The following is a 26,096-nucleotide window of genomic DNA, read 5'->3' on the forward strand; positions in this document are numbered from 1 at the left end:
CATAAACTACCTAGCGGAAATCTTAGCAATTCAGCGCTAAACTTAGAATCTAATATTTCCACTGATGAGTTTGACGACGCACTATCAAACTCCACAGGTAAAAGACCTTTTGTCAACAGGATTACCTTTGACATGTTAAGACACACCCCACATGACGTTATAAAAAGGATATTTACAATAAAATACTTTCAAACGGCATATACCCCCAAACTTGGACAATCGTTGAAATCGTTCCAATACCGAAACCTGAAAAATCTTCATCAGAACTTACAAGCTATTGGCCCATTTCGCTGCTTTCTTCTGTAGGAAGGGTTTTGGAGAAAATAATCTCCAATCGTTTAATGTGCTACGCAGAGAAGAGTACCATTCCTCCAAACTTATTTCGAACAAGGAACACGCTACCTGGCTTAGCTTAGACTTTGAAAAAGCGTATGATCGTATCGGACTTCATAAAGTTAAACAACAATTAGGAAAATGGAAATTGGGACAAAAATTTCGCAACCTACTTAAACATTTTTTAACAAATCGAAGATTTCGGGTTAAAGTTCACAATAATTTTTCTCACTGTTTGCCTTTAGTAAATGGAGTTCCTCAAGGTTCCGTTTGTCTGTGGTCATATTTATAATTGTATTTAATGAAATCAGCAGGATACTACCCAATTTCCCAGTCTACTACTATATGTATGCAAACGACATTCTGATATTTTCTAAACAACTCGATTTGAATAACGTCAAATTAATTTTTACGGAAATACTTAATAATATATCGAACTGGTCGCTCACATCCGTGGCTAAGTTAGTTTTTAGATAAATGGAATATCTTACATACATATGTTTCGTAACAGAAAATGTGATAATATTACTTTCTCTTTTAAGAACATAAAAATGTCTACTTTAAATGAAATTAAAATTTTAGGATTAATTTTCGACTCTAAGCTTAAGTTCAAAAAACATTGTTTATATATAAAAAAAAATTTCGGTAGGTTCAATATAATAAAGTTTTTAGCTTCTCGAGATTCTTTTGTTCATCCTATAATACTTATCAATATCGTGAGATCTTTACTACTCTCAATTATCGATTATGGACCACCAATATACGGATATCACGCCGGCAGCGAGCTAAAGAAACTCTATTCCCAACTTCCAGCACCAAAAACAGTCTAACTGAATCCAGAATGCCACACATTAACGAAAGACTGGAGATTAATACATATCGATTGATACCAAAGGTATATCTACGTTCTAACCCGAATTTGCTCAACGACATACGTTCGGCCACCCGTAACAAAAAAACTTCCAAGTTTTCATCAACAATACATCTAATTCTAAAGTACGTTTATGAACTTGATATTCACCTCTCACCCAAACGTTCGAAGATTAGCACACACCCTCTAGACTCTTCTGTTATAGAAGAAAAACTGATGACCTGGAACAAAGCCTCCACGATCAACGAATTTATGCAGCGCAAGGCAGATCTCTATTCAGAAGGATGGGTCAAAAAATCCCCACAACACCGCATATGCAGTGGTTGCATATGCAATAAAAGAATCTATCCAACGGATATCGTCTTCCAAAGGTAAATATGTTATCTGTACCGACAGCCTTGCAACAGTCACAACTATTTGAAATACATTCAACAGCAGCCCTCTAACGGGACAAATTGATTGATAGCCGAAATAAAATTAAAGTAATGTGGATTCCAGGACACTGTGGCATTCCAGGCAACGAACTCGCTGATAAAGAAGCAAAAAACATCACTCTTAGTCCATGTTTTCACGTGAGAACTATTGAAAGCAACGACATTGTGCGATTTGTTGAAAATTTCTCAAAGCTTAAAGCTAAAGCGTCCTGGTATACTTACGACAACCGTTACCGGCTCGTAAATCCCGAACAAAGAAAAGCAGTATACTCCTCTACAGGCAGCATCCCGGAGATCAAAATTTTCACCCGACTCCGTTTAGGACACACCATCTTAACGCACCAACATATTCTGGACAGCAACATAACGCCTGGCTGCCGGCTATGCAACAGTCCAACAAATTCTGTAGAACACATACTGAACATATGTCCTATCTTTTATAATATTATATACGACGAGACTATGTCGAGTCTTCTCCTTCGAAACTCCTCAAAGAACCGTCAACTGCCAACATAAAAGAAATCTACAACTTCATCTCCAGAGCTTAACTAAAGCATCTCATCTAAAACCAGCATAATAAAATTTTACAACAATTTTCCTATACTAACATATTTTGCTACTCCTTAATTCTAAGCATAAGCATAGACATTAGTATTTAAGTATAACCATAAGTATTAGTATATAAGTTAGCACCAAATAAGCTATTCCTCCCTAATAATAACAAACTCGCAAATTAAACTAAAGTGCAATACGACTCTTCACCTGGAGGCCATATTGCACGCGCAATTAAAAAGTGCTGACCAAACACTTGTTTCCTGTGGGAACGGAATGTCAACCGTTTCCCGTAAACAACAGCGGCAGCGCTGCTTTAGAAGTTAAGCTTAATGTTAAGTAAAAATAGAATTTAGATTTAGTGTTAATAATTATACCAACCAATAAAGGAGCTATGCTCCACTAAAAAAATATATTTTTATAATTTTTTACGGGTTTTAACAAAAGAAAACCTAACCGAGCAGTTTATTTCGGCAAATTTCCAATAGAGAAAACCGGTCCGCGTGTGGAATAGCTAATAATAATAAAAGTTTAAAAAAATAAGGAACTTTCCAAAAAATATAAAGTGCCACAAAAAAAGAATAAATAAATATTCGAAAAAAAGTGCCACGAAAAAAATAAGGAGCTTTTCAAAAAATATAAAGTGCCAAAAACAACAAAAAAATGAATATATAAATATATTCGCAAAAAGTGCCAAGAAAAAATAAAATAACCGAAACCACCGTGGGACAAGTATTGTCACTTCCAGGAAAAGAGGAAGTGAACAATACCAGCGAATCAACATTGGAATACCGATTAAAAGAGTGTGAAGAAGGAGGCCCCCTAGTAGCAGATTCAAAAAGGACGACGTCAGCCGCTTCACCAAAATGATTATCCTACTGTTGTAAGTTTTAGATATACATAAATAATAAAATAATAAATAAATTAAAAAAAAGATAGATTTATAGCTCAAATAAATGTAAAATCTTAAGAATTCTATACCATAATTCAAATTATGTTTGCAGCATTGTAATTGTTTTACCACTTACAAATATTATTACTACTATATTAAAATATTTTAAAATATTTGGGAGTAATTTCAAACTTAAACACCTAAACATAAAGCCAGGGTCGTACACCCTATAATAAAAAATATTCAAGCTGCGATTCACCACCTACGGGGGGACCCTCCAGCTTATAACAAAAAAAACCTCTGCGATTCACCAAAAAAGGGACCCTCCAGAGATTATTAACAAATAAATAAAGGAAAAAATATATACTTATAAACAAAGACTTGTACAGTCTATAATATTGAAAAAAAAAAACATTTATAACAAAAAAATAACTCTGCGATTCACCAAAAACGGGACCCTCCAGAGATTATTAACAAATAAATAAAGGAAAAAATATATACTTATAAACAAAGACTTGTACAGTCTATAATATTGAAAAAAAAAAATACATTTATAACAAAACAATAACTCTGCGATTCACCAAAAACGGGACCCTCCAGAGATTATTAACAAACATTAATTCAAAATGACTAACCGACATCATATAATTAGACCCTCATTGCTAAGCAATAACCCTACACACACTCAAACAACCACTCCTAATCCTGCTCCCCAAGTATCACCCGAATTAAATAATCTAATAAAAAACATGGTGACTCAAATTCTTCATTCAGACGGACAAAATATAATTCAATCCTTTTTAAATAATAATCCAAACCAAAATATTACAGACCAGACAATAGACGAACGATTCAGAAATCACATGAGTGAAATGGACAAAATTCCCGACGTGGTACGTTCATTAAGAGATTTTTCAGGGAACGCTTCAGAATTCAGTTCCTGGAAAAAAAGCGTAGAACGTATCCTTAGGATATATGAACCTATGAAGGGAACGCCCCGATATTTTGGTATACTAAATGTTATTAGAAACAAGATAATAGGGAAAGCAGACATAGCACTAGAATCGTACAACACACCTCTAGACTGGACGGCAATATCTCGTTGCCTAACAACCCACTATGCTGACAAGCGAGACTTAGGTACATTAGAATACCAAATGACCTGTCTTGTACAAGGTAGATTATCCATCAGCGAATTCTACCAAAAAGTATATTCGCATCTATCTTTAATTCTTAACAAGATAGGATGCATGGAGGTAGGAGAAGAAGCAGGACATCTACTGACAGAAAACTATCGTGCTAAAGCACTAGATACCTTCATTAGAGGACTCTCAGGAGATCTCTCCAGACTTCTTGGAATTAGAGAACCAAAAAGTCTTCCCGAAGCCCTACATCTTTGTTTGAAACTCGAGAATCAGAGTTTCAGAGCACAATATGCCAATAACCAAAAATACAACTACCCACAACCCTCTCGACAACAACATTACCCACAACAACAATTCGTTCAATCAAAAGATTTCCAACCAAAATATACCCAAACAACAAACCAAAAATTCCTCCAAAATAAATTCCATCCCGAACTAGCTCACATTCCACCACCAAATCAAAATTTCAATCTTTACAACCGTTTTCAAAATAACAATTTGTTCAACCAACAACAACAAAGATCTGCTCCTCCAAGACCACCAAAACTCCTCAGCCAATGGATGTAGCTGTTAGTTTAAGAACGAACGCTATAAACTATACAAACCGACCACCAGCTCAAGATTTCGGCAAAAGACCATATCAGACATCTATAATTAACCAACCACAACCGAAAATTCAAAGAAACTTCCATGTAAACTCAGAACTCGAACCGAACAATGAACACAATTATCAATACGACAATGACTGCCAAAATAACGACTACCTAAATAGTGACTTCAATTACAATCCTTCCGATACAACACAAAGGTATGAAAATGAACCATTCCTAGATCTGACAGATGTACATTTTTTAGGTTAAATAGCTCTTCGTTGCCTTATTTCAAATGTAAAACGAAGAGCGGACAAATTTTAAAAATATTAGTAGACACAGGCTCCAATAAAAGTTATATCCAATCAGATTTAGTACCGAATCCTAAAAGAAATGATAATCATTTTTATTTAAATTCTGTTGGCGGTAAAATAAAAATTACACATCACACTTTTTTAAATTTATTTAATATAGAAGAATGCAAACTAAAATTCTTCTTATTACCAGCTCTTTCAACCTTTCATGCAATACTTGGAAATGATAGTCTAAAAGAATTATCAGCAGTAATACATACTAGAGAAAATTTTATGATTGTAGCAAATAGACGGAAAATTCAACTCCATTTATTTAGTTATTGATTACAGAAAACTAAATACGGTTACTATTGCAGACAGATATCCCATACCAGAGATAAACGAAGTACTGTCACAATTAAGGGAAAATCGAGTATTTTCGGTAATCGATTTAAAAAGTGGTTTCCATCAAATTCCTCTTTAAGAATCTGACGTGGAAAAAACAGCTTTTTCTGTGAACAACGGAAAATATGAGTTTACTAGACTACCATTCGGACTAAAGAATGCCCCATCCATATTTCAAAGGACATTAGACGATATACTCAGACAACACATTGGAAAAATATGTTACGTCTATATAGACGACATAATAATATTTAGCAAAGACGCAAAATCACACTCAGAACATATAGACACAATTTTCGATACACTCCGTAAAGCTAATATGAAAGTTCAAGCAGACAAATGCGAATTCTATAAAGATCAAGTAGAATTCTTAGGATTTATAATTTCATCTGCTGGAATTTCCACAAACCCATCTAAAGTAAAAGCCATAGAAAATGTCCCATATCCCAAAACAATCAAAGAGCTTAGATCATTTTTAGGACTCTCAGGATACTTCATAAGAGACTACGCAAAATTAGCAAAACCACTTACGAACTTACTTCGTGGTGAAGATGGCAGAATTTCGAAAAAATTTTCCAAAATAATTAATATTCAATTAACAGAAGAATCCAAAGAAGCATTTGGCAAAATTAAATCCGCTCTTATTTCAAAAGACGTCATACTTCAATATCCGAATTATAATATATAATTTAATCTTACAACAGACGCTTCAAAATACGCAATAGGCGCAGTACTAGAACAAAACGGTAAACCCATTACTTTTATTTTTAAGAACCTTAAATAGAACAGAAGAAAACTATGCAGTTAACGAAAAAGAAATGCTTGCCATAATCTGGGCACTTAATTCTCTTAGAAATTATCTGTATGGTCAAACTAAAATTATAATACATACTGATCATCAACCATTAACCTATTTACTCAATAACAAAAACAACAATTCAAAACTAAAGCGATGGAAATCAATTCTAGAAGAATATAATTATGAATTAAAATATAAACCTGGAAAATCCAACATAGTAGCGGATGCACTCTCTAGACCATTTCAAATAAACTCATTATCAATAGCTACAAACTCAGATGACAGCTCATCTCATAATCTAATTTCCTCAGTAGAAGCCCCAATTAATGTTTTCAAAAACCAAATCTTCTTACTAAAAGGACAAGAAAATAGCTATCAATTTAAATTACCCTTCCCAACTTACCATAGACATATAATAATCAAACCAAATTACTCAACAGAAGACTTATTAGCAATTTTAAAAAGAAAACTTAACCCTTCAGTAATAAATAGAATATTTACTTCAGAAGAAATAATCGGCAGGATTCAAGAAATTTACCCAATACATTTTAGTAATTACAAAGTCACACACAAACAAAAGTTAAAGACCTAGAATCGAATGAAGAACAGGAACACCAAATATTAATAGAACATAAAAGAGCTCATCGAAATGCAATAGAAAATAAAAAACAAATTTTAGAAAAATTTTATTTTTAAAATATGTAGCAAAAAATCAAAGTAATAGTTAAACAATGCAGCATTTGCGCAGTAAAAAAATACGATAGACACCCTAATAAACCAGAAATTCAAGCAACCCCAATTCCAGAATATCCAGGACAAATAGTGCATATAGATATATACATAGCCGACAAAAATTTAATATTAACAGCAGTTGACAAATTTTCCAAATACGCATAAGCAAAACTAATAGAATCAAGATCTTCAGAAGATATACGAGAACCACTTAGACAAATCATTTCCAATTTTGGGGTACCGCAGAATATTATAATAGACAACGAAAAATCTTTAAATGCCAACTCAATAATTTTTATGTTAAAAGACCAACTTAGGATTAATAGGTATACCAACCCTGAGAAATATAAAAAAGCAAGACAAAATAATATACAGAGACTGAGACAGAAACAAGAACAAGATTTAACTCTTTACAATAAAAACAGAAAACCATTTAATAACTATAACATTGGACAAACAATTTATATCAAAATTAATAAGAGATACGGCAATAAACTGACTTCAAAATATAAAAAAGAAATAGTAAAAGAAAATCATAACTCCACAGTTACAACACAATCCGGCAAAAATAGTCCACAAAAGCCTTTTAAAAGGATAAAGAATAATAATAATAAAAAAAAATAAATAAATACAAATAAAATACTATTTTGAAAAATAAAACCCTTATCCTCTCCGTTTTAGATTTTTTGCTGCGGTAACTACAGCAAATGTGCAAATTCTAGATTACAGTTCTTCCCAATTGATAACAATAGACAACGGACCAGCAAAATTGCAAACAGGGAATTTTAAAATTATTCATATTATAGAGACAGAACAGTACGAAAATAAAATTAGTACTCTTGAAACAATAGTAATGGAAAAATTAATGGCACACCCTCTTCATCCCATTCTGCTAAACCAATCCAAAACCTACTTAAATTCAATTAAAATTAATAAAAAAACAAGTAAGGAAGGGCTAAGTTCGGATGTAACCGAACATTTTATACTCTCGCAAAGTCAAATAGTATACTCGTTTGAGATTTCTTTGTGGATTGGCTGATATTTTCGGTAGAAGGTCAACTATAGGCACTGGGGTCCACATATTTAGTACTTAGGGGCTTAAACAGTTTTGGTTCGATTTAGACAATTTTTGGCCACAAGGTGGCATACTTTAATCGCATTATTCACGCAAAGTTTTATCCCGATACAGTCATTGTTGCCTGATTTGCATAGTGGAAAGTGAAATAATCAGATGGAATTTAATATGGTGTTATATGGAAAGTAGGCGTGGTTGTTGTCCGATTTCGCCCATTTTTGCACTGTGACATAGAAACATAAAAAGAACGTTATGCACCGAATTTGGTTGAAATCGGTTAAGCAGATCTCAAGATATGGGTTTTCACCTAAAAGTGGGCTGTGCCACGCCCACTGTCTAATTTTGAACGCGGTTCCTATAAAGTCATCTCATACCATCCCAGAGATAAAATTTAATGACTCTGGCGTGTTTAGTGCTTGGTTTATCGCGCTTTTAGTAGTTTTTAACAGTACCGTTATATGGGGAGTGGGCGGAGTTGCCACCCGATTTCAACTATTTTCACACCGTCAATGAAGTGCTAAAAGCATTTGCTTCTAGTGAATTTTGTTATTATAGCATTAGCGGTTTAGGAGATATGCACATTAAACCTATTAGAGGCGGGACCACGCCCACTTTTTAAAAAAAAATTTTAACTGCAGATGCCCCTCCCTAATGTGATCCTGTGTACCAAATAACAGTCTTGTATCTTATTGCGGAGCTTAGTTATGGCAAGTTATTTGTTTTTGATTAATGGCGTTTTGTGGGCGTGGCAGTGGTCCGATTACGCCCATCTGCAATACCAACCGTCTCACGGTACCATGAAACATGTCTACCAAGTTTCATAAAGATATCTCAATTTTTACTCAAGTTAGAGCTTGCACGGACGGACGGACAGACGGACGGACAGACAGTCACCCGGATTTCAACTCGTCTCTTCATCCTGATCATTTATATATATATAACCCTATATCTAACTCGATTAGTTTTAGGTGATACAAACAACCGTTAGGTGAACAAAACTATTATACTCTGTAGCAACAGGTTGCGAGAGTATAATTACAAAAGAGATCACTAGATCTTATAGGTACCGCGTGGAAATGGATAGCAGGAAATCCTGACCATAGCGACTATAAGATTTTAATTAACAAAATGAATAATGTTTTAGAAAATAATAACCAACAAGTTATTATAAATAAATTAATGAATAACAAAATAAATGAATTAATTAATATCACAAATAAATTAACAAAAACAATTGAAGAAGGCAAAAAGGTGGAATATGACTTAGTTCTAACCATCAAATTCAAATTAGAAATTATAAAAGAAGAATTAATCAATACGGCTTACGCAATTCATTGGGCCAAAGTCAATATAGTTCATTTATATTGTCAGATAAAGAAATGAATATAACAAAAAAATGTATAGAAAATGAAAATATACTATTTAATATAGACGAAGCGTTAGAATTCGCTGTAGTCAAACTAGCAGCAAACGAAAATTGTTTAATTTATATAATAAGTTTACCGACAACGGGAATTGAAGAATGTAGGTCTACAGAAATACGACCAATAAAGAAAAACGAAGTAATAAATAAAATAATGTTTAAACTAATATTATTATGTCCAAACAAAGTTTATGGCATATATACCAATTGTAAATCATATAACAGCATATCAATTTGCCCTAAAAACGCAGTAAAAGATATGTCAGATGATGCATGTATCACACATTTATTGAATAGTAAAACGGAAAATTGTACGAAAATTAATAATGAACATATAAAATCGGTCGAAGAAATTTCAAGCGACTTAATATTTTTTAATCAATTTAATGATGTAATAAAAATTAATCATGAAAGTTTAATGGTAAATGGCACATATTTAATAAAATATCATAATGCTAGCTTAGAAATAGATGGAATATTGTACAACTCCAATATGATAACAAAAAAAAAGCCATTACCAGCAATATTACAGCCACTATCTAAATATAATAATTTAGAAGAAATATTGTCATTAGAATCAATAAAAAAATTTCAAACTAACGAAACTATACATTTGAATCTATTAAAAAAACAAAATAATGTATTTTTTTCAATAAATATATTATCAATGTTTGTAATATTAATTTTAATAATACCAATGTTCAAAAATATGAAAATTAAAAATAATTATAATATAACTGAAACCAATACAAATAAAATTGGTATTCAAAATTTGTCAAGATTTTTTGTAAGAGCGTCGAACGAGGACGTTCGAATTTAAGGGCGGAGGAGTGAGCACCAATTAAGCTATCCCTCCTTAATAATAAGAAACTCGCAAATTAAACTAGAGTGCAATACGACTCTTCACCTGAAGGCCATATTGCACGCGCAATTAAAAAGTGCTGACCAAACACTTGTTTCCTGTGGGAACGGAATGTCAACCGTTTCCCGTAAACAACAGCGGCAGCGCTGCATTAGAAGTTAAGCTTAATGTTAAGTAAAAATAGAATTAAGATTTAGTGTTAATTATTATACCAACCAATAAAGGAGCTATGCTCCACTAAAAAAATTTATTTTTATATTTTTTTCGGGTTTTAACAAAAGAAAACCTAACTTCTACGTGCATATTCATAAGTAAAATCTCATACAAAAAAGTACAAGTAAAATTAAGCCCACTTCTGAAGGCCTTGTCGCTAGTTCTGTTACAAATTTTATAGGTAGTATAATTATTTATAATTGTATTTCCTTTAATGAATAAATTAATAAAATATATTTTACATTAGGAGATAACCATTTCCTGCTAAGAGTATGTCTGTTGGGTCAATATTTCCCTTAGCCTCTATACAAGTATACCTAAAAGAAAGATTTTCGAACTTCCGGCTGATTTTATACCCCATAGATCGGGCTTTCTCCTAACGGTGCATCTCTGTGTCTAAAATAGATAAAATCGGGTGAAAACTTGCACTGGCCTCCATATGACTAATATCAGGTTTTTCAAACATCCGGTTGAGTTTACTCCTTATATTTTGTTGACGGTATTTGAGGTTCCTTAATAAAACTCAGAGGGCATCCGTTTCTGTTAATAATATGTATTAATGCTAAAAACAGATAAAATCGGGTCAATATGTTACTACATCCCATATACCTAATAAAAGATTTTCAAACTTCTAAAATATCTTCGCAAAATAAACTGAACATATAATATTAGATCTACTTACGTTTAATGCCAAATATATTGAAATTATATTATACTACATATAATAATTTCCGTTATTCTCCAAAATCTGACTATATTAATGATTAGCATCCACAAAACCTCATTAATTGGAAACCTATAAAATGCCTGAAATAAACACTTAGTTAAGATATAAACCTGTGTAGGAAATTTCAGAAGTAAAGGGCACCTGTGAACTAAAATTTTAAAATGGATTTAATGTACATATCTCCTAAACCACAGAAGCTACAATAACAAAATTCGCGTGGGACAATTTTTATAAGAACTCCTACAGACAGTGTGGAAATGTATGAAATCGGAGTATAACCCCGCCCCCTCCCTATATAACGGATTTGTTAAAAACTACTTAAAGCTCGATATATGAATAATCAATTGCGCCAGAGACATTAAATTTTACAAGAGAGCTTTATAAGAGCCTTCAAAATAAGTTAATATGATACCGAATTTGTATGTAATCCCTTCACGATTTCGTGGAACAATGAAGTTGAACCCTTTCCCTACATTTTTATTACTGACAACACCTGAAGGTGGTAGCCGGCTTTGATCCTTGCAAGTTGCAAGAGTCCGAAATATTCGGTTGCAGCCGAACTTAGGATTTCCTTGCTTGTTGTTCCTTTAATATTGGTCATTTTATCTTTTATTTCCGATGGATTTCAATATACCAAGAATTTCTTTCTATTACTTTATCTTGCGAAAAGTCAACGTGTTCTGAGGACTGGAAAAAGTGCCTTGATGCTGATGCATTTATCGAAAAATTAAAACACTTATTGACATTGAAAGATGTCGGAAGCTTAGCGTACCGCGCATCGATGCATGTGCCACGCGTTAAGAGAGCGCAATGGGGGGAAATTTAATATTTGCGGAATGGCATAAATGAACAAACTTTTCTTTGCAGATTATTAAAGGTGAACATTTTCCGCGTTGTTTCACATATTTTGCAAATTTTTTTAGCGCTTCAAAAATTTCAATTGTTTATCAACAATTTGTGTAAAATATTATTATTTAAACAAAATGACCGTAATAAATATCTTCATATAATATAGTACAAACATTTTTCTTTGAATTCACAAAATTTCATCATTTTATCTGCAGTAGTTTATGAGAAATAATTTTACAATTTGATTGTGCTCTAAAATTCCATTTTCAATAACATTAACAAAAAGATTATTTTTGACGAAATATTTACAGCAAGGGGTGTGGGTCTGGTTCCTCATCTAATGAAAAGCTAATTTTCAAAATCGGTGATTATCAAAAGTTTTCAGGGTCCACTTCATGTGGTTTGACCCTAGTAACATATTTTTTCGTTTATAATAATAAAAAGTGCAGCCGCCCATAACTAAAAGCAGGTTGTTGCATACCCCATATATTAAATTTAGCTTTGATTGAGTTTATAGCACATATAAATGATATATTTATTAAGTTGATCTTAATATTAATATTATATTTCGGATAGGTAAAGTGAGTCTACGATTTATAATAAGCATAAATTAATTTGATTGTAATTTTTTGTTGAATTATTTCGCAACAGTATAATATTATATAAAGTTTTGGAAACACCTGAAGGTATTTCTCCAGCTTTGATCCTTGCAACGTTCGGTTACACCCGAACTTAGCCGTTCCTTACTTCTTTCATATTATAAAGGTAATTATTTTTGTGTTTTTCTTTTCATATTATTTATTTCATTTTTTATTTATCCATAGCATAGGTATGAACATTTTGTATAGTCATATTGACATTGTGATTGAAGAGGTTTCTTTGATGATAGTCATTTCTCTATTGATCATTGTTTCTCTGTTCATAATCGTTTCTCTGTTGATAATCGTTTCTCCGCATCCAAAATTTGGTATGCATTGATGCTGGTATTTGTCATCTGGGTGGGAATGTGGGTAAATATTTTGGTTTTGGGGGAGGCGTTGATTGTTGGCAAAATTCGTCAAGGTTATTTGGATTTCAAATATGTGATTGAGGTTGTCATGATATATCGTGCAGGATAACGCATATGCTGCTTTCAAGTTAGTTGGGTTCTTGGAAGTTATATAATGTTCCGCTGGTGTACTTTGAGTTAAAACCTAGAACGGACATCTTAATTTTGGTTAATGCTAAAGTGAGTGCTTTGGATACTTCGTCCAACCGGTTCATTATTGGGCTTTGTGTCCGTCTATTCTTGGTACTGATTTAAATAATTTTACACTAATAATTTTGGAGTGAATTCCTATTGTTGACTTTTCAATGTTTCTATCAATGCGCGACTTGTGAATGGAGTTGGCGCATTTGTTGCTTCATTTTTCTTTCTTCTATTTTATTTATTGGTTTTTATTTTGAAGGCCTAGTTTTTTTTAAATTATCCTCTTTTTATGACCGCATGAAAAAATTGGCTTGAAGACTGGTTGAGCGAACAAATATACGTGAGTCGTCAAACTCCATTTTAGTCGGTTGTTGTTGCTGCTGTTGACAGTACGGGTTGTTGTGGACGATTGTCGGGATAGCGTTGGCCTGGAGAAAGTGCAGCTGGTTGCAACTACTTGTTTTTGTTTCTTGTTACATCTTTCCATGTTCCATAAATTTTGATTTTTTTTTATACATTTATACATATATTTGCAATCTGCAAGTCCATATAAGCCTTCTTTATGTAACTGCTATCAAAATACTAACTGCATAAATATAAGGCTAAGAGCGCTGTGTAATAGGCTGGTAACCATTTGATTGAATTACTGATTTTAATGCTTTCAGGAGTGTCTTTGGAGTAAAATAACGATACCACGTTACAAGAACTTCGCTTGACAGAATTGTACAAACTAGTACTGGTCACCGAGACAAGCACATCGCATGGAAATTTTTTTTTGGTTTTTTCTTGACAATCTGTAAAATTAAGTTTGGGTTATCTAACATTTGAGCTTATGTCAACCTAGCAATTCTTTCTTGCTTACCTCAAAACTGTCCCGAATCCGGAAATTTTCTTATCATTCAACACAAATTCTTCTATGATTTTTTGTTTTCACGGATATGTTAACGCATGACTGTCATCATAATTCGTTTTATTAATAATATTACCGTAGGTGTACATAAATATGAATGTCTCCATCGCCAAAAGTTTTTGGATGCAGCATTTTCAATACGTACGAAAATTAATTTAAATAAAATATGCGGGAATATGCGACTTAGATTTTAGATTAGAAATTTTCGCAGCGCAAAACATAAATGGGCGAAATTGGACTACAATCGCGCCTACTTTCCATATAACTCAATGTTAAATTATATTATATGTTATTTCATTTTCCAGTATACAAATCAATTACCAATGAATGTATCGGGATAAAAGGCACAAATAATGTCTTTCAAGTGTCCCACTTTATGACTAAAAATTGTCCAAATCGAAGCAGAACGGTTCAAGCCGCTAGGTATCGAATACGTGGAATACACAAAGTTGACTTTTTACCGAAAATATCGGTCCATGTGTGAGATATATAATTGAAATCAGGAGAGAATCCTTTCTTGATACAAGTATGTCTGATTGTCAAAAATGGGTTGAATCATAAACGTAACAGAAAGATTATCGAACTTCCGGCTGACTTCATGCCCCAGATATCGCCTAATATGTAAGTTACTTTAATTAAATTGAGTGAGCGTGTTTTTCTCCTAACAGTCAAGTTGGTGACAACTTGCCTTCTGTTAATGTGCAATAATGCCAAAAATAGATAAAACCGGGTCAATGCTACACCTATCTCCCATATACCTAATATAAGACGAAACCTTCGATTGGCTTTATACCGTATATATCGACCAACATGTAAGATATTTTAACAAATTATTATAATTGATGATTTTAATATAATTTTCGCTGACGGTAAGTAAAATATAGTAATAAAACTAGTTGAGCAACCAATAATATTACGTAATAAAATACCGAATTTGATTGTATTTTATTACCGATTTCGTCTAATAATGAATGTTGAATTCTTATATAATAATCTTATATAATAATAGTTGTGTCCACCTAACGGTTGTTAGTATCACTTAAATCCAAAATAGGTAGAATAGGGTTATATGTACAATACATATATAAACGATCGGGATACATATACATATGTTCCAGGCACCCAAGGAGGGTTGGTATTGCAGATGGGTGGAATCGGACCATTGCCACGCGAACAAAACGCCATTAATCGAAAACCTATAAAGTTCTATAACTAAGCTCCAAATTAAGATATAAGCCGTAATATGATTCAGAGGATTGCAGTGGTGAGGGCACCTGTGGTTTGAAAATCTTTAAAAGGTTGGTGTAGCCTCGCCCCCAAATAGGTTTAATACACAAATCTTCCACACCACTTATACTACATCAACCCAATTTGCTAAGAACAAAAATGTTTAGCCTTCGAAAAAGAGTAAAAATGGTTAAAACGGATTATAACCCCGTTCACTCCCCATTTAACGGCTATATAAAAAACTTCTTAAAGTGGATGGACAATTTCAACCTGATTTGATACAAACCATTATCCCAGCGTTCCTATGTTACAGTGCGAAATGGGGAAAATCGGACCACAAACGCGCCAACTTTCCATAAAAGACAAGTTTAAAATCCAACTGATTATTTCACTGTCCAGTACACAAATCAAGTACTAAAGAATGCTTACGAATAAAACTTTGGCGGAACACTGCCTTTAAGATGTGCCACGTGATGACCAAAAATTACAAAAAACGGACTATAAACATTCAAATCCCAGATATTGAATATGTGGACCCCAGTTCCTATTGTGAACTTTGTATCGAAAATATCGGTCGATTTGCGAGATATATTAATGAAAATTGGATAATATCCGTTCCTAAAAATACGACGCCCAATTTCATGCAAAAATAATGGATTTTTTTTACTGCACCTATTATAATAATTTTCGTTATTCTAGCAAACCGAATGCCAAATATAGCGGAGAGTGTATAAGGTCTCCATTTATAAAATACTTGAAAATATGTTGTTGAGTATTCCAGAGTAATATCAAGAGTTTGTGCTATGAGCCCAAACCTTTTCTGCTCTCCACTATAATATATGTAGTGATTTCTGAATTCTCACCTGTTTATAAATTTCTGTGGCTTAGCGCTTAATATGAATGGAATTGGATTAGACCTTAATCTATCTATGACCTAATGTAATGAATTCCGTTTCTCTGGTTAATGCTTTGCACATTATCTCAACATATAAAATTTAGTCTCATCTATCAAGTTTATGTCAGATATGTATGTCTTAACTGACGATGATTTTAATATAGTTTTCACTGACAAGAAGTAAAATAAAGTTATAAAACTAATTTAGTCTATTGCGTATAGTATAAGTTACTAACATACAAATTTGATTGTTATCTATTCACGATATCGTCGAATAATGAGTGTATAATTATTTCGCAAAATTTTTCTAATATTAAGTTTTGCCAATACTCCGCCTCGGATCTGTGCGAGTTGAAAGAGTAGAAAATTTTCTCTTACACCCGAACTTAGCTCTTTCTTGCTTTTTTTAAAATATTTGCTAACACGTGAAGTTATTTCCCCGACTTTGATCCTGGCAAGTTGGAATAGTATGAAATATTTGGTTACACCCATTTTTAATAAAATTTTGCAAATTTATTTATTAGACATAGGCTGATTTATTTCAATCAGTAATTAAGTTACTAATCTTTTAGAAATGTTACCGGCATACAAGCAAAATAATGAACAGCTAACACAGGACAAACATATATATATATACATATTATCCCTGGCACATTTGTCTGTATATTTACGAAAGCAAATGCGAGTGTATGTTCGATCGATCCTGTATTCTAGTACCGAAAAGCCAAGCAAAAATAAGATAACGCGATCACAGCATCTTCTGTGGTGTAGTTGTTAGGTTAACTGCAACCAACGATCAGGTTCGATTCCCGGTAGGACTTTATTTTCGGTATGAATAAATTTAGAAATAATGTGATTTTTATGAAGCTGTCAACACTGTTGCCACAGTTTGCATTGACTTGATCAAAATATGATTTTAACTTTTGGTCATTGTTTCGAAAAATCAGTTGGTGGACAGCGACGCATGTGTGGGAAAAATTGAAACACATGTTGTTGCTGTTTTATTTTCATTGATATTTCACAATTGTTTATAGCCATTCACGTATGTTAGTTTGTTTATAGTCATATTCATGTTTTTTTGTTTGCGATTACGGAATGGACTCCCTGATAAAGTTCATATATACATATATATGTACATATGTACGCATAATGCCAGTGCATGTTAGGCTTTGTTTTTTAGCGCTTATAGTCAATTCAAATAGAACTTTTTCTTCGCTTAGCATCAGACATTTGTTTTGGCAAAAAAGTTCGATGTAGGCTTTTGTATGAGTACGTTCACATAAAAAGTTTTCAACGCGAATCCAAGCAAAATTTTGGGCAACTCTGATCTTTTTACGCTTTCCCAGTCGCCATTTTTATTAGAGAGAAACACTGAAAACCCGTTCATCGTGGCATACCCTTTGTTTTCTTCGCTTAAGTGTTTTAGAACGAACTGTCACGCAAAAGAAAGTTGCATATGAATGGCCCTTTACGCATTCCAGATATTCTATTAATACATATGAATATGAAATAATGCGTTTATGGATATGAAAATCAGTGTTGCCGTTTTGGTTCGACCGAACCGAAATTGGTAACTTCATTTGCCTTGTTAGTTTGGTTGGCAGTCAAAAGGTTTTAGTAGGCAATATTTTTTATCAGAAGTATTTGCAATGAAAGGTAATTATAAGATTTGTTCGCTTAAAAATCATACTTTCGTGCTAACTCAAAAATAGTTATGAATGGCATCCATATGCCCAATGTGGGGAAAATGTGATATCTAGCGATTATTTAAACGCGCATTTCTTCATCTCCATACATCAAATGAAATAGAAAGAGCCTTCATGAACAAGCCAATGTTTTGATTAAAATTTGATAGTGTAGCAACAAAGTTTGTAGACATTTTGATACCCAAAGATTTTTACAAGTGAGAGATCTAGCGATTATTGAAACTGTTCGAAGTGAACTGATTGATAGTTTTGCAACAAATTTGGTAGACATTCTGATACCGAAAGATTTTCATACGTGCCAACACTGATGAAAAGGTCAAGTTAATTTTTTTTGCGCATATGTAAGTAATGATCCAAGAAATGTATGGTACATATGAGCATATTTATTTTTATTAAACTAAAATAAGCAAAAATTATTAAAAAGGTAAAAAAGCAATTTTTAGCCAATCTTTCTCATTTTATCAATGCCAAATTTGGGTAAAAAATTTAATATTAAAAAGTTTACTTTATAAAGAATCGTTCAAATTACAAAAAACTATCACACATATGGGAAATGACATTTTTATTTTCTGTTCAACTTCTTCCATTTTTCTCGTTTCGTGGAAAGATTCTCTGTATGTAAACAGTTGTTCTTTTACATATTTCTACTAAGAAGTAGCGAATATGTTAGCGAACGGAGAATTCCCTACTCGATATTTTTTTAGTTCTGTTAGCCGGTTTGCACCTTCTCGTTGATCTAAGTTCTCAACATGCGTTTCAATTCATCTTATTGCGCAAGCGTCGCTGCCCACAAACAATGTCGACAGATTGACAAGTATCGCAAAGCACCAAATTATTGGGCACCAAGTAAGATGAATAATGCAAGTTTTAAAAAATTTTTTATTCATTTTATGCACAAAGATGTTATAAGAAAAACATGATTTCATTAAGATAACCCAGTAATTGACCAATATTTGCGGTATAAAGTAAGAGTTCGAAAATATTTCTATTAGGTATGTGGGGACTAAGGAAATTATTATTCTGATTCTACCGATTTTTGGCACACGCCCATATTGATATCAGATAAAGATCTCTGAGTTTCCATATATTCGGTACCTAGGGGCATGAACAGTTTTGAACGATTTAGATAATTTGTGGTCATAAGTTGGCTTCAAAGTCAGTATTCGTGTAAAGTTTTATTCCTGTGAATTCATTGGTGCTTAATTTGTATACTGCAAAGTGATAGAATCAGATGGAATATAAAGTTGTGCGATATGAGAGATAGGCTCTAGTCTGATATCGCTCCACTGTGAGATGGAAATGTTAACGAAAAATTGCTTACCGAATTTGGTTGAAATTGGTCGAATAGCTCCGAAGATATGTGACTTCACCCTAACGTGGGCGGTGCCACGCCTATCATCCGACTGGCAGTTTTTATAGTACCGTTATATGGGGAGTGGACGGGGTTAAAATCCAATTTTATCCGTTTTTTCGAACTGAGCGGCTAACGACTACGCCTCGCAAGATGATGTGATGTCTGGTCGTTGTCTTAATTTTGGTTTGGTTATTCAGTACTAAAATTCCGAATCGATGGGGAGATGAGTGCGGCAGAAGAAAAATAAAAGGAGATACAAAATAATCTCTCGATGGGGTGTAATCGGGTGTAAAGATTTAATATATACTCTTGCAACGTACAATGACATTTTAGAGGCAATATTTGTGCAATGTTTTATCCAAATATATTCATTGGTGCTTCATTTGTGTACTGGTAAATGAAAAAATCATATGGAATTAAAAATTGAGATATATAGTAGCCGTGGTTGAAGTCCGATTCCGCCCGTTTTCAAATTATGACATAGGATAGGTAAGGATTATGTTAAATACCGAATTTGATTAAAATTGGTAGAGTAGGTTTTGAGATATATGATTTCACCTTAATGAGGGCGGTGCCACGTCCATGGTCCAACTGGGCGGTCCCTGGCTTCTAAAACGCCCTCCTGTATCATCTTGGGTGTAAAATTTAATTTCGCTGCAGCATTTAGTTAGTGATTTATCGTATCGTTTTTAACAAAACCATGATAAGCCACCACTGTCTATAAGCGTTATTATAGGATTTCTCCTAAGGGAATTTGGTTATTGTAGCTTCAGTGTTTTAGGGGATATGGTTATTAAACAATTTATTAGTGCGTTGGGCAGTAGTAGTTCACAGGTGTTCTTTGCTGCTTTTATTTATATCTTAATTCAGTCCTTAAATATGGCAATTTAAAGGTTTTCGATCAATGGCGTTTTGTGGGCGTGTTAATGGTCCGATTACGCCCATCTCCGAACTCATCCTTACTTTTTCGCCAAGAAATACGTGTACCAAGTTTTATTAAGACTCCTTAACTTTTACTCAAGTTATCGCTTGCACAGACGGCCGGCCGGACAGACAGACTGTTACTCGGAAGGGATACAACTAATCGTTAGGTGAACACAACTACAATATTATACTCTGTAGCAATAGTAAAAAATTTGTGAATGAAAGTAAGTGGAAAATTCGTACCGCCTAATTAAAATAAATTATAAACACACTAAATAAACACAACAACAAAACACCAAATATTCGGGTAAATAAAATAGCAGCATCAAAGTAAGAAGTAAAATTGGATTAAGAGGCAGACTTCCCTAAAGGAAAACCAACAATTCGGATACCATCAAGCAGTCGAATCAGAGAAAGGCGAGAAGCTGTAAGGTAAGTAATATATGTTAAATACCATATTTTTGGTAGCTAAAATTACAAAATATACAGTGTTTTCTAATAAGAGTGATATGATTAAACAAAAAAAATTACACTAATTGTTAAGCTAACTTCTAAAGCTTGAAGAGAGTTTGGTTTATTGCTAAAGACCAATGACTTCAAATAACCCTACAATGTCATGACATTGCAGGCAGATGTCATCCATCATTCCCTTATGATGGACTGTTTTATATGCAAAATATGGAGGTGAATGAGGGTATACCACAGACATTGCTAATAAGGTACCTGGCGGTAGGTATAAAACGCTAGGTGTAGATTCACCCGAATTCAAAAATCAAAATGGAAATTTATGAAGCAGGATGAAGGAGGTGAAAAGTGGCCGGGCAAATTTCGCCACACGCAATTGATGCAATGCCACGGATCCAGCATTTGCAAATCGTATATAGGAGCACATCGCTTAAAAGAGGCAGCGTTGAACAAAAAGGGAACCGCATTCACCCTTGAAAGGAAGAAAAGGCAGGGACATTGCAGAGAAGTTGAACGTCAAGCACGCAGACGATAAGCCGACTACCTGTAAAGCAGCGGCGGCACCAAGTCAGATTGCGAAATGACACCTGATCATAGCGCTCATAGACCGAAGTATGCGCTGACACAGGTGTCTCAGGAGCGGTGGAAAATAATGGAATTGAAGCTATTGGAAGTCCTCTTCTCAAGGATGCACTTAAAGCCAAACGCAGCCATGCTCTTATTTGATGGAGCAAGATGGTTAAGCGGAGTCAAAATCCTGAAATGCAAGGATAACCCTTTGTTGAAATGGGTGAGGGAAGCTGCCAGAACGCTTCCGAACCTGTGGGAGAGCGATCTCTTAGTAGGAATAAATTTATTGAACAAAATTAGAGCTGAAATTGATATTCAAAATCGAACAACATCAATAAAATAGAAAAAATACATTTTATAAATGGTTTCATTATTTCAAACCCCTTGAGACAAGGAAGTCCTAAAGCGCCAACCGAAGAAAACACCGGCAACAATATAACAGTAAATGGACCAAAACAATTTTACAACTCGAACTGATGCCGACCATAATATACAAAAATAAAAAAGGAAATTTATAAGGATTTCAGGAAAAATAACTACTGAATACTCAACTGAAGTAAATATCGGAAAAACAAAAAATTTTAAGAAAAACAAACATAAAGATGTTTCTAGAAATAGAAACTTTTTAAATAACTTAAGTTCAGAACCTTCCAAAATATCCTTACATGTAAGAAACAATAGCCAATTTGGTCAAAACTATATATTTATCCAATGTCGGTAAAATTTTCACCATATATAGTGAACTAAATTTAGATTTACCTTTTCGTACCGATTGCCTATTTGGTCAAAATAATATCCTTATCTAATGTCAGTAAAATATTTTGTTTATTACAAGTTTACAAATTATTAGAGAAAGTAAAAGTCCGTGTAATTCTCCAGTATGGGTTGTTCCAAAAAGAGCATAAATGACGACGGCAGTCCAAAATTAAGCTTATGGATAACGTATTAAGAGACTATATACATAGGAAAGTTATGTCATGCTTATGTTGGCGACGTTATAATTTTTTTAAAAAGTCTGAAAGAACAAAAAAAATATTTGAGTTCAGTTATTAAACATTATGGGATGCAAAATTTAAAATATCCTAAAAAAGATCGAAGCTTTACAAAATTATCCAATACCAAAGGCGTTGCATCAAATGCGAGAATTTTAAGGATTAACAGGTTTCCATAGGAAATTTGTTGAAAAATATGCCATTATTTCAACACCATTAACTAAAATTTGCAAGGGGAAAACGGAAAAACTTCCCAATATCTATTAAAAATGCGAATGATACACCTTGATAAAGAGGGGATAGCTGCTTGTGAAATATTGAAAAAATTATGTTCTCAACAAGTGAAACTAACATAAGCTGAATATAATAAAACAAAAAACATATTGATCACCGGTGCATCAAATTGAGCTTTGGGTGCTGTGTTATGGAAGGAAGGTAAACTAATTATATTTATTTCAAAAACATTAAATTCCATTCAATAACACTATGCAACCATTGAGAAAGAATTGTTTGCCAGAGTGTGGGCTTAAAAGCATTACGTAATTATCTATACGTTGTGAGTAATTTAGAAATACACACTGACCATCACCCTGTGTCATTTGCCATTTCTGAGAAAAACCCAAATATAACAAGTAAGGCAGAGCTATGTTCGGGGTTAATCGAACATTTTATACTCTTGCAATGAGCAAGAATTCCTCAAAGGTACTATTTGTGAAAAAATTTAAGCAAAAATCGTCAGTGGTACTAGAATTGAGTACTGGAAAGTGAAAAAATCACATAGAATTTAAAAGTTTAATAAAAGGGAAGTAGACGTGGTTGAAGTCCGATTCCATCTTTTTTCACAACGTGTCATAAGATCGTAAGGATTATGTTATATATAAAGAATTTGGTTGAAATTTGGTGTAGTAAATCCGGAGATACATGATTCCACCTAAATGTGGACGAAGCCACGCCCATCGTCAAATTTGGACCCTGGTCCTATAAGGCCCTCTTGTATCCTTCTGGCTGCTATCTTCTCTGTCTCTGGCGCATTTGGTTGTTGATGGTCGCTCTTTAAGTAGTTTTTAACCAAACAGTTATATGAGGAGAGAATTCCATCCATTTTCAAACTGTCAATATGGGATCTTATAGGATTTGTCCTAAGCGAATTTGGTTATTGTAGCTTTAGTTTAGGAGATATGTACATTATTTTTTAAAAATTTTTAGTTCACAGATGCCCTTGCTACTGTGATTCTCAGTACCAATTTACAGTTTTTATATTTTAACTAAGTGCTTAGTTATGGTATTTTAAACGTTTTCGATAAATTGTGTTTTGTGGGCGTAACAATGATCCGTTTATGCCCATCTACGAACTCATCCTTTCTTTTGCCAGGGAACCCGTGTAGCGGTTTCATAAATATTAGGTAAAGTAAAGAGTTCGTTCGGTTTTTTATTGATTTTTCTCTTGAGGCCAACTTCTCACCACTAAGCGCGTTCGCCAGGAAAAGATGGTAATCAGTTGGCGCCAGGTCCGGAATATAAGGTGGGTGCATTTGGACCTCCCATCCGAGCTCCCGGTGCTTCTGGCGCGTCACCAAAAACGTGTGTGGCCTGGCGTTGTCCTGATGGAACACAATTCGACCTCTGTTGATCAAAGATGGCCTCTTATGGATGAGTGTTTAAAATGATGTTATATGGGAAAATGGAGTGGTTGTAATCCGATTTCGCCCATTTCCGTACTATAACATTGAAATATGAGGAGATACTATGTACCGAATTTGGTTGAAATCGGTTAAGCAGATCCCAAGATATGGGTTTTCACCTAAAAGTGGGCGGTGCCACACCCACTATATAATTTTGAACGTGGTTCCTATAAAATCATCTTATACCATCCCAGAGATAAAATTTAGTGACTCTGGCTTGTTTAGTGCTTGAGTTATCGCGCTTTTAGTAGTTTTTAACAGTACCGTTATATGGGGAGTATGCGGGGTTGTCACCCGATTTCACCCATTTTCACACCGTCGATAGAGATGCTAAAAATATTTTTTCGAAGTGAATTTTGTTATTATAGGCTCAGTGGTATAGGAGATATGCACATTAAACATATTAGGGGGCGGGACCACGCCAAATAAGAGTCTTTTATCTTGTTGTGGAGCTTAGTTATGGCAATTTATTTGTTTTTGATTAATGGCGTTTTGTGGGCGTGGCAGTGGTCCGATTACGCCCATTTGCTATACCAACCGTCTTACGGTACCATGTGTACCAAGTTTCATAAAGATATCTCAAGTTTTACTCAAGTTACTGCTTGCACAGACGGATGGCCAGACGGACGGACGGACAGACAGTCACCCGGATTTCAACTCTTCTCTTCCTCCTGATCATTTTTATATATATAACCCTTTATCTAACTCGATTAGTTTTAGGTGATATAAACAATCGTTAGGTGATCAAAACTATTATACTCTGTAGCAACAAGTTGAGAGAGTATAATAAAAATAATGAATAATCCGCACAATAAGCCGACAAAAGAAAACATCGGAATTACAATAAGTCGTTAACACAACAAATCTAAAAAAACACTCAAGGGGGTCCTGGATATTAAAATGAGATAAGCCTGCCCCTACACATATATACATCCATTTTTTTATAACTTTATAAAACTACAACCGTTTTAAATTTAAATTCGTTACTTTAAGTGAAGTTGTGAAATTAAATCAAAAATAGGGGAATTATCCGTAAAATAAACTGATATTTTTTTTTTCAAGCTATTAATAGCTTCTATCGCGGGCTTTGAGTGCGGCGACCGAATCAAGAAATTAAAATTTTTTCTGCGATTTCAACATCAATTTCGCTGATAAAAAATCAGAGCAGTTGACAACTTTTCTTTCGGAAAAATTGAATTTGAAAATGAATAATAATCCACAAGAAGCCACGACAAAATATGAGACCACCATTGACGAGGTATTTACCGGATATTTAGACGATATCAAGTCTTATGTTCATGTTTTTTATTGCAGTTACCATAAACCTATAGTTTCAATCAGAGATAAAGAGATGCCCAACTCATCTCTCAATGGAAATGAAAGCGCAATTGCTAAACGTCAAAACCTTCTGAACTCAGGCAACTGTCAAAGTTCAGTAGGTCTGACGTTTAGCAATTCGAAAAAGAAGAGAGATTTGTTGCTGCTATTGAAGACCACTAACAAAAATTTAATAACAGTGAAAATGAAAGAAAATACGTAATTGAAATGTATGTGATGTTTTGTGATGCCATGCTTATTAGTATTAATATCCAATTGAAAATTATAAAAAAACATTTATTGATTGAGAGCTAGTACATTTATTTTTTTCATTAAGTATTGAAAGTTCAAAAATCAATTGTTTTAATATATTACAAAATCACAAAAAAAGTGTTTAAATAGTCTCTGCATATGTTTAACGGAAAAATGTATAATAATATTTAGCCTTAATAAATGTTGAGTATTTTAATTTAAATTCCCAAAAAATATTATTTGGTCCGATTTGGCTACAATGGAAATTTTATAAAAAAAAACACTAATTTTGAGGCGTACTCACAGTGAAATAAGTTGGGCATCTCTTTATTTCTGGTTTCAATGATAAAAATTCCTGAAAAATCTCCATGTATTATAAGATAATAAAAATATTATAAACAATATTAACTTCTCAATT

At 33.5% G+C, this 26,096-nt stretch overlaps 1 protein-coding gene and 1 pseudogene across 2 annotated transcripts in view; one reads left to right on the top strand and one right to left on the bottom strand.

The window, feature by feature from the left end:
• Positions 1–26,096, bottom strand: part of LOC106622921 (BTB/POZ-zinc finger protein abrupt) — a 254,260-nt gene that overhangs the window by 13,779 nt on the left and 214,385 nt on the right. The gene's annotated exons all lie outside the window — the stretch shown is intronic.
• LOC138856413 (uncharacterized) lies at positions 1,175–2,204 on the top strand (annotated as a pseudogene).

The sequence above is a fragment of the Bactrocera oleae genome, chromosome 3 (genome assembly GCF_042242935.1).
Source record: "Bactrocera oleae isolate idBacOlea1 chromosome 3, idBacOlea1, whole genome shotgun sequence".
Taxonomy (NCBI): domain Eukaryota; kingdom Metazoa; phylum Arthropoda; class Insecta; order Diptera; family Tephritidae; genus Bactrocera; species Bactrocera oleae.